Genomic DNA, 9,140 nt, shown 5'->3' on the forward strand with positions numbered 1-9,140 from the left:
GATGCTGCGCGTCGTTTCTCCTGCTCGTGCGTCAATTCTTTGTTTGCGTTTCCGGCCAGCAGCGATTTTCAGCTGCAGAGCCGGCGGTGCGTCATTTCTTCAGCCGCAGATCAAAGTTGCGTAGATCTTTTCCCCACACGGCGCTCTGTGGGTGGATTTCCTTGTCTTTAGGCTGCCAGCTTCTCCTTTCACGGTCCCAGGAACTGGATGGGCACCACAGGGCAGTGTAGGAGTCTCTCCAGAGACTCCAGGTGCTGGCAGAGAGAAGTCTTTGCTTTCCCTGAGACTTCAAACAACAGGAGGCAAGCTCTAAATCAAGCCCTTGGAGAGTTCTTCTGAAGATGGAAGGCACACAAAGTCCAGTCTTTGCCTTCTTACTCTGGCAGAAGCAGCAACTGCAGGATAGCTCCACAAAGCACAGTCACAGGCAGGGCAGCTCTTCTTCCTCAGCTCTTCAGCTCTTCTCCAGGCAGAGGTTCCTCTTGTTTCCAGAAGGGTTTCTAACGTCTGTGGTTCTGGGTGCCCTTCTTATACCCAATTTCTCCTTTGAAGTAGCCTACTTCAAAGTAAAGTCTCTTTTGAATGTGAAATCCTGCCTTGCCCAGGCCAGGCCCCAGACACTCACCAGGGGGTTGGAGACTGCATTGTGTGAGGGCAGGCACAGCCCTTTCAGGTGTGAGTGACCACTCCTCCCCTCCCTCCTAGCACAGATGGCTCATCAGGATATGCAAGCTACACCCCAGCTCCCTTTGTGTCACTGTCTAGTGTGAGGTGCAACCAACCCAACTGTCAAACTGACCCAGCCAGGTAATCCACAAACAGGCAGAGTCACAAAAAAATGGTACAAGCAAGAAAATGCTCACTTTCTAAAAGTGGCATTTTCAAACACACAATCTCAAAATCATCAACTTTACTAAAAGATGTATTTTTAAATTGTGACCTCAGAAACCCCAAACTCCACATGTCCATCTGCTCCCAAAGGGAATCTACACTTTAATCAGATTTAAAGGTAGCCCCCATGTTAACCTATGAGAGGGCCAGGCCTTGCAACAGTGAAAAACGAATTTAGCAATATTTCACTGTCAGGACATATAAAATACATTACTATATGTCCTACCTTAACCATACACTGCACTCTGCCCTTGGGGCTACCTAGGGCCTACCCTAGGGGTGTCTGACATGTAGGAAAAGGGAAGGTGTAGGCCTGGCAAGTGGTAACACTTGCCAAGTCGAATTTACAGTTAAAACTGCACACACAGACACTGCAGTGGCAGGTCTGAGACATGATTACAGAGCTACTCATGTGGGTGGCACAACCAGTGCTGCAGGCCCACTAGTAGCATTTGATTTACAGGCCCTGGCATCTCTAGTGCACTTTACTAGGGACTTACTAGTAAATCAAATATGCCAATCATGGATAAACCAATTACATACAATTTACACAGAGAACATATGCACTTTAGCGCTGGTTAGCAGTGGTAAAGTGCTCAGAGTTCAAAAGCCAACAGCAACAGGTCAGAAAACAAATAGGAGGCAGGAGGCAAAAAGATTGGGTATGACCCTGCATAAGCAAAAAAAGTCCAACAGTTATGGTGAATTATTTTTTTACTGAGGGGCAGTAAGTTGATTCCGCAACACAGCATGAGGAAAAGACTGGTTGACCATGTCCATGCGAGTCACATGGGTATTTCAAAATCAAAAGAGAGGGTTAGAGTGTAAGAATCTGGCTCACTACATAATGCACTAAGGTGAGGTACACTGTGCAGAGAGTCCTGTGGATCCACAGTTGGTTTGCAGAGGCAAAAGTAGATAGGACTAATGCTCTATTTTGTGGTAGTGTATTCGAGCAGTTAGGCTTATCAGACCGCAGTGCTAAGCTTTTGTTGTTCTCGCAGAGGCAAAAAATGAGACACACTCAAAAAATAAATCAGAGACCAATTTAGAAAAATAATACTTTTGCTTATATACACTTTAAACCCAAGAACTTTGTTACAAAGTAAGTAAGTTTTCAAGCATAAATACTTTTTATTTGAAAAAATCCTCACAGTGTAATTTCAGAGTTCTTCAGTGTTAACTTATGGAGGAAAACAATGTTCAGCAAATACACTGTTAACAATGAGTTACAAGGCCAATCTCAGAGAGTTAAACTAAGTACTGGGCACTCATCAGAACCACACCAGCAGCTCACTCTGGGCCGCATTGGGGTGGTCAGGTGCAGGGGTGCAGCAAGGCGTTGGGTGCCCAATGGTTTTCAGGGGGAATTGGTCCCCGTGAAGACAGGCTGCTTAGGGGGTCCTGTGTGTTGAGGCTGCAGGCATCATCGGGGAGTCCAGCAGGGGTGAAACCAGGATGGACTCGAGCTCGAAATTCGAAAAGTCCAATATTTCCCCCCTTTGAAACATAGAATTAAAACAACAAATACAAAAACCAAAAACATGAGGAGCATTTTGAAGTTGTCTAAACTATTGTTAAATGTTTTATAGCAAACAGAAGCCGAATTACACTTGTTAAAAGAATACCGTGGATTTTACATCACCTCTCCGTCCCTCGGCCTTGACCCAGTCATAAACATAATGAGGTAGCATCCATTCACAGACAGGAAACAAAACAGGACCGCTCACTGACTCCACCCACTCTCCTGCTAAGGGCTATAATAATAAAGCCTTACCTTAGCATTTCCTATTATCTTTCCTGTCCCGAAAGGATACACGGGACGCAGAGGTGACTGCCAGGCTTTCTATTCTAACAACGTAATTGCAGATTTTCTCCATCTGCTGGGCTTTGGGAGCACCTGTGACCATTGTGGTAGGATTTTAATTTACGAATTTGGTGAAGACCTGGAGGATAAGCTGTATATGATGTTCAAGAAGCTGAAGCACTCTTTTTTCTTTAGAAAATAACAGCAGAATAAACAATCATTCCTTTCTTCAGCGAGGTCCTTTTGTCAGCCTTCCCATAGGCAGAGGAATATGATGAAAGTCAGAAATTCCAAGGAAAAGGTTTCCAAGGCAAGTTTCAGAAGAAACCCCACCAAGATCCAGGGAGTCCTACTCAGCGTTCCTAATTATGCTGCCACAGTGGATCCAATTGGCAAAATATCACAGGTTGATGGAAGACTTCATCATTTCCTGTAAAACTGGTGTTGCACGAGTTCTGACAAGTGGGTGCTGAGTGTTCTGGATAGATATTATCACTGCTAACCAGTCCCAGGGCATGTGCTCTGATTAAAATGAGCATGCAAATTAGGCTAATTATAATTGGCTAGGTCAACCTACCTATAAGTCCCTAATATATGGGAGGGCATGTAGGTTTAGGGACCCCAGCATAGGAAGTGCACCCATAGGTGCACTGCTGAAGTGCCCAGTGTCATTTTAAAGGCAGGCCTGCCTTGCTGGCTGCTTTTAAACTAAAGTTATAAGCAAATTCGACTTTGGAATTAACATATACGTTTTTACATATAAGTCATCCCTAAGGTGTGCCTTAAGTGCCCATAGAGTTGGGTGCCAAGTCTGGTGAGGTAAAATAGCCAAATTTCTGTTTCCCTCACTGTAGGGAATGAGCTCCATAGGATGAATAGAGTCCTTTTAGGAGCCCGATATTTAGAGTTTGGTATTAATTAATTGTTATAATAAATCTCACACCTTGCCATTGCTGGATTTAATATAACTAGTTCAGGGAAAGAGTATTAAAACTCTACCTGAAAGTTGTAAATTTCAGCTATATAGTGCCCTTCTCTGATTGGTCAGCCTCTGGCAGCTTGGCCAGGCGGCCTTGATGAAGTGTAAAGTGGCCTGGGCTCAACCCAAGGGAAGTATCTGGGGGAGGAGATCTTCCTCTGCAGATGGTGAAACAGGATGGGGGGGGAGAGCAGCCAAACTGCTCTTCAAAGGAGGGAAGGACATTTGGAGCAGCTCAGGACCTCCCCTATGTCCTGCAAACCCAGACAACAAGGTGCCCTTTTGGTTAGATTAGGAGAGGGCAGGAGAGGGGTGTGTTAAGGATTTTTAGTCACACTAGTGAGTGGGCTCAGCCAGTCCTAACCTCCAAAATTCAGTTTCTTCTATTTTTGATTTTTAAGTAATGTTGCTCCCTGGGATTGATTTTTGCCACACTTCCCAGGAAGTGGTCATCCAAGAGGGTAGTGACCTGCCTGTGATTGGACCCCCACCCCTGCTTTCCACACCAGGAGCAAGGACAAATAGGGCAGACTACACCCACACCTCAGATCCCTACAAGGAACAACGACAAAAGAAGAAGGACTGCCCTGCTAGACCCCTGACCTGCACCTGGACACTGCACTCTGAAGGACTGCACCAGCTACACACTTGGGCTTCACCACTAAAAGGACTTTACCTGTCTTCAACTGCTTTAAGAAGGCACTCCCTGTAAGCTACAGGTACAAAAGAGCTGTCCAGAGTCCCCTGCATCAAGTACTGCAAGAAGAGCCCAGCTGACCAGAGTCTAGTGGCCATTTGAAGATTCTGACCATGTGCATTCTGGGAATTGTAGTCCCAACTCCCAAGGAGCAACTCAGAGCTTCTGGAACCTTGGGTGAAGTTGTGGACACTTCAAAGACCCAAAAAGGATCTCTGGAAGAAGATCCAGAAGTTTGGAGACATTTGGAGCAACTGTTGTAAACAGCTCCATAAGTTGAAGAGTTGCATTATGGGAGGTGTAGTCCTAGACCCCAAGAGGCAAACCAGAGCCTCTAAACCCTTGGGTGGTGCTGTGGACCACTTTCCTGTATCAAGAAACACTTCTGAAAGTAAGTGTAGCAATGTTACATTGTGGGTAGCCTGAACTCTGGACTTTGTCCCTGTCCAATGTGACCCTTTTTAACCCTTTGAGCACTATTTGCTTCTAAGTGCTAGAATTACTTTTAACCTTTAAAAATTCATATCTCCGGTCCCCTTTATTGGATTTTTGTCATTTTAGTGTTATTTTAAAGATAAAAATATAATCTATATTTATAAATTGGGGTTGGATGTTTATTGTGTTTTGTCTTTTACTTATATACTGTTTTATGATTTTAAAATGCTTTACACATCTGTTTCATAAGTTAAGCCTTGGCTCATTGACAAGCTACCAAGGGTTGAGCGGGGATTAATTTATTGAGACCTGACTGGACCTAGTGGGGGTTAGTGGTCCATTGCTAGGTGTAGGTACTTACCTGTCCATACCAATAATCCACTTTGCAACAAGTGGTGACAACGGATGCCAGTGATCTGAGTTGGGGTGCAACGATGGGGCAATGGTCCATTCAGGCTCGATGGAGCAGATCAGCGGCCATGCGATCCTCCAATTGTTAAGAACTGTTGGCAGTGGAGAGAGCTCTCCGGGATTTCAAACCACTTGTGTCTAATTACAATGTCCTGGTTCAGTTGTACAACATAGTGACAGTGGCATATGTTGCTCATTAAGGCAGCCCACATGCTCAATCAAGTGGCATGTGCGGTGGCGAGTTGGACAGAACATCATCTCCAGTTCCTTTCTGCTCAACACATCCTGGGTATGGACAATGTGGTATCAGATGCTCTCAGCCTCAAATTTCCATCATCTCAGGATCTACACCTGTCAGTCATGGTGTTCTGCATGATCTGCCAGAGGTTTTGATGTCCAGAAGTGAATTTATTTGCTTGCAAGGTCAATGCATTCCTACCAACCTTCTGCTCTAGGACTCTGGTAGTGGGGTCCTGGGTTGTGGATGTCTTGTCGACCCAGTGGCCTCTGATGTTGCTGTATGGCTTTCCTCCCATTCCCCTAATTCAGTCATTTCTGCTGAAGGCCCAGTGAGAGAGGGCACAGGTGGTGGCGATCTTACTTTGTTGACCACGGATGTCATGGTTCAAGTTATTGAAGAATTTAGCTATTGTTCCTCCTTGGATTTTGCCACAGATTCCTTCTCCTGTGCAGTTTCTCAGCCTGCAACTTCTGGTCCCTCTAACCTTAGCAGTTTGGAAGTTGAACAAGTTATTTAGGTGGTCGGAGGTCTTCTACTCTGTCCTTTTGTTGTTAGCACCAGGTGGCTTTTAGCACTTGGTGCTCTCTTCATGATCTCTCTCCTGCATCATGTACAATTTCTCCTATTCAACAATTCTTTCTGGATGAATTTCATAAATATTATGCACTGCCTACTTTAAAGAGTGGGTGGGCAGCCATCAAGGCATTCAGGGATTCGGTTTCCTTTTCCGCAAATGCTGGTCCTTTGGTTCCCAGATTATTTTGAAGCTTTTCACTCACTTCACCTGCTGTCAAACCTTCTATTCCGGCGTATAGTCATTCTCTGATACTTTACACCCTTCAAACCTCTTCTTTTGAGCCTCTATCAACTGTGGATATAAAATTCCTGTCCTTTTAATATGGCTTTTCTGGTGGCTATTACGTCCGCCAGACATTTAGGGGAACTTTCAGCATTAAGGTCTTCTCCTCCATATTTGCAGTTCATGCAGGATGCAGTGGTGTTACGGTTGGATTCTGGGTTTATTCCAAAGGGTCAGTCTAAGGTTAATGATTCTTAGGGACTGATTTTATCTTCTTTCTGTCCTTGTTCTTCTTCTTCTCCTGAGGATCAGGTGCTGCACACTCTAGATGTTAAACGTCGATTATTTGTGTACAGTGACAAAACTGCTGCATTTCAGGCTTCTGATAGTCTCTTTGCGGCTTTTGGCCTTGCAGGGCATGAAAAAGCAGCATCTAAGATGACTTTGAGCCGTTGGATTAAGTACACCACATCACTGCCATATTGGGGCTTTGACTTGCCTTGTCCTTCCAATGTTCAGGCAAGGTCCACTCGAGGAGTGTCTGCTTCATGGGCTGCTTTAAAAGGAGTGTTCTTAGATGAGATCTGTCATGCTGGGACTTAGGCTTCAGAGCACACTTTTATTAGACATTATTGTTTGAATAGTGCACAAACCGATTGCTTTTAATTTTGGGAGTGGTGGGTTGCAAGGGGTGGAGCCTCCTACTCCTGTTTAACTGTATTTGTATTTTGCATTAAATTCACTTGGGTGTGCTTCATATCCTGTGTAGTTCCTTACTTGAGGGGTCGAAATTACAAACGCCTTAAATTATTCGTGTGTATGCTTTTGGTATATCTCATTGTGTTTATGACGGTCGAGGACGAAGGCTGTAGAGAGAATGGCCCGATTACTTACCAGTAATCCTCATTACTCTTAGTCCTACTTGTCTGCGACCCAGTCATATTTCATACCCAGCCTCCTGATATCAGGTCTTTGTGTTGCTTGGTATTTCAGGAAGTGCTAAGCTAAGGCTTTAATATTATATCCCTTAGCAGGAGAGTGGGTGGAGTCAGTGAGCGTGTCCTGTTTTGTTTCCGGTCTGTGAATGGATGCTACCTCATTATGTACATGACTGGGTCGGGGACAAGTAGGACCAAGAGTAATGAGGATTACCAGTAAGTAACCAGGGCAATAACTTAATTACTATCTTCTGCATACTTAACAACTCTACCAACATAGGCGGTAGTCTAGCGCTTTTTGGCTAGTCTTACCACCTAACAATCTCATACTCTGATCCTGTGGCTTTTCAGAAGGCCTTAATAACCCCCCACAAGTATCACCTCCTACAATGATGCAAATAAACACAATGACCAGCGATGTCAGCCAGTGATTAAATGCAGGGGAATCCCAGGAAGGTAAAACTAGACTTGTCTTCACATCTGAGATGAAAGCAGGGCAGCGAAGGAAGAGATAGCTTTCTAATGAAAGCACAGTCATTTTTTCTCATTGGCTAGTTCGAGAAAAAGGTACTAATACTCTGGGCCTGATTACGACCTTGACAAATGGGATATTCCCTTACAAACTATTGCAAGTTCCTTTATATCTTATGGAACTTGTAAAACGGCAGGGAGGATATCCGTCACGTTTGTGACAGAGTATCCCATCCGCCACAGGCCCTCTGTCTGCAAAATGCTTTGGATCTAATCTCTCTGTTTGACTAACAGGCTATGATGATTTTTCACCAAAGAACTGGGACACAGTAAACAGGGAGTCTCTACCTCACTGCCCTCCACCTTCTGGAGCGGTTTTTGTTTTCTGCAACATTTTACACCTAAAGTCAGGTCTGACGTTCTCACTGTTCAAGCTAAATTGGAAGACATAGTTTGTTGCTTTTTTCCATTGTTTACACTTCAAGTTTATTAGTCAGTTATATGTGTTTAACCTATGTCTTCAAATTACAATAATTCAGAAGCAATAGTACATTTTTTGCACCAATAAAAATCACACGTTCCTGTGTAGTGCTTCAAAACTAAGGGCGGTTTTTAAGTGCACATGTTTGTTAGAAAGCACCAGGGCTGTTTTAGAAAAAATGTATAAATATTTTTATAGTACCTTTTAAATTGCAAGATTATGGCCTCCCGTTTAGGTACTAGCATGTTTTTTTTAAAACTGTTGAGGAATGTGCTTGCACAAAACATTAAAATTACATTTAAGCATGTTTTCAGCTTGCTAACGACAGATCTATTAATTTGTCCGTGCTTGTTGGAAGTGGTGGGTAGCCAGACCAACTATAGTCAGTGACTGCCCTCTGCATAATGTGCTCAGACCAGGACAGCTCCTTCCTGAGTGTCAGAATGTAACTTACATGGATGTCATCAGTGTGAAAAAAAGTAATGTGATGTCGTTCCTGCGATGTTATCATGAAATAAGAAATGTGAAAACCTGAATATTCTTACCTCTTTTTGGTTACAGAATGTTGCCAAGTATGTGTCCTGGTCCTCCCAGCACATTAAATATGTATACATATTCGTTATTTTTCTCTCAGAATGGCCCTTCTTACCCTATTCAGCCACTGTATGAATAGCAGCTTCTCTGCCTCTTTACCACAATGCCTTGTGTTCAATTATTTATAGCTGCCTTCTCCAGACTTGAAAAACTTGGGAGTGGCAGATGGTCAGCAAGCAGTGACAGCAATTCTGTGACAGGACTAGAGACAAGAGTTATGCCTTTTCCCATTAATCTTTATTAATCAGTTCACATAAAAGTAAAACAAAAAAAAACACAACTTACAATGTCCTTGAGTGTCAGCATAAAAACTACACGTCACATGATACAACATAGCCAATGAACAGTAACCAGGTCCATAACCCTCTCTACACAGATTTCCCTTCCCTTTTACAT

This window comes from Pleurodeles waltl, chromosome 4_2 (assembly GCF_031143425.1).
Source record: "Pleurodeles waltl isolate 20211129_DDA chromosome 4_2, aPleWal1.hap1.20221129, whole genome shotgun sequence".
NCBI classification, from domain to species: domain Eukaryota; kingdom Metazoa; phylum Chordata; class Amphibia; order Caudata; family Salamandridae; genus Pleurodeles; species Pleurodeles waltl.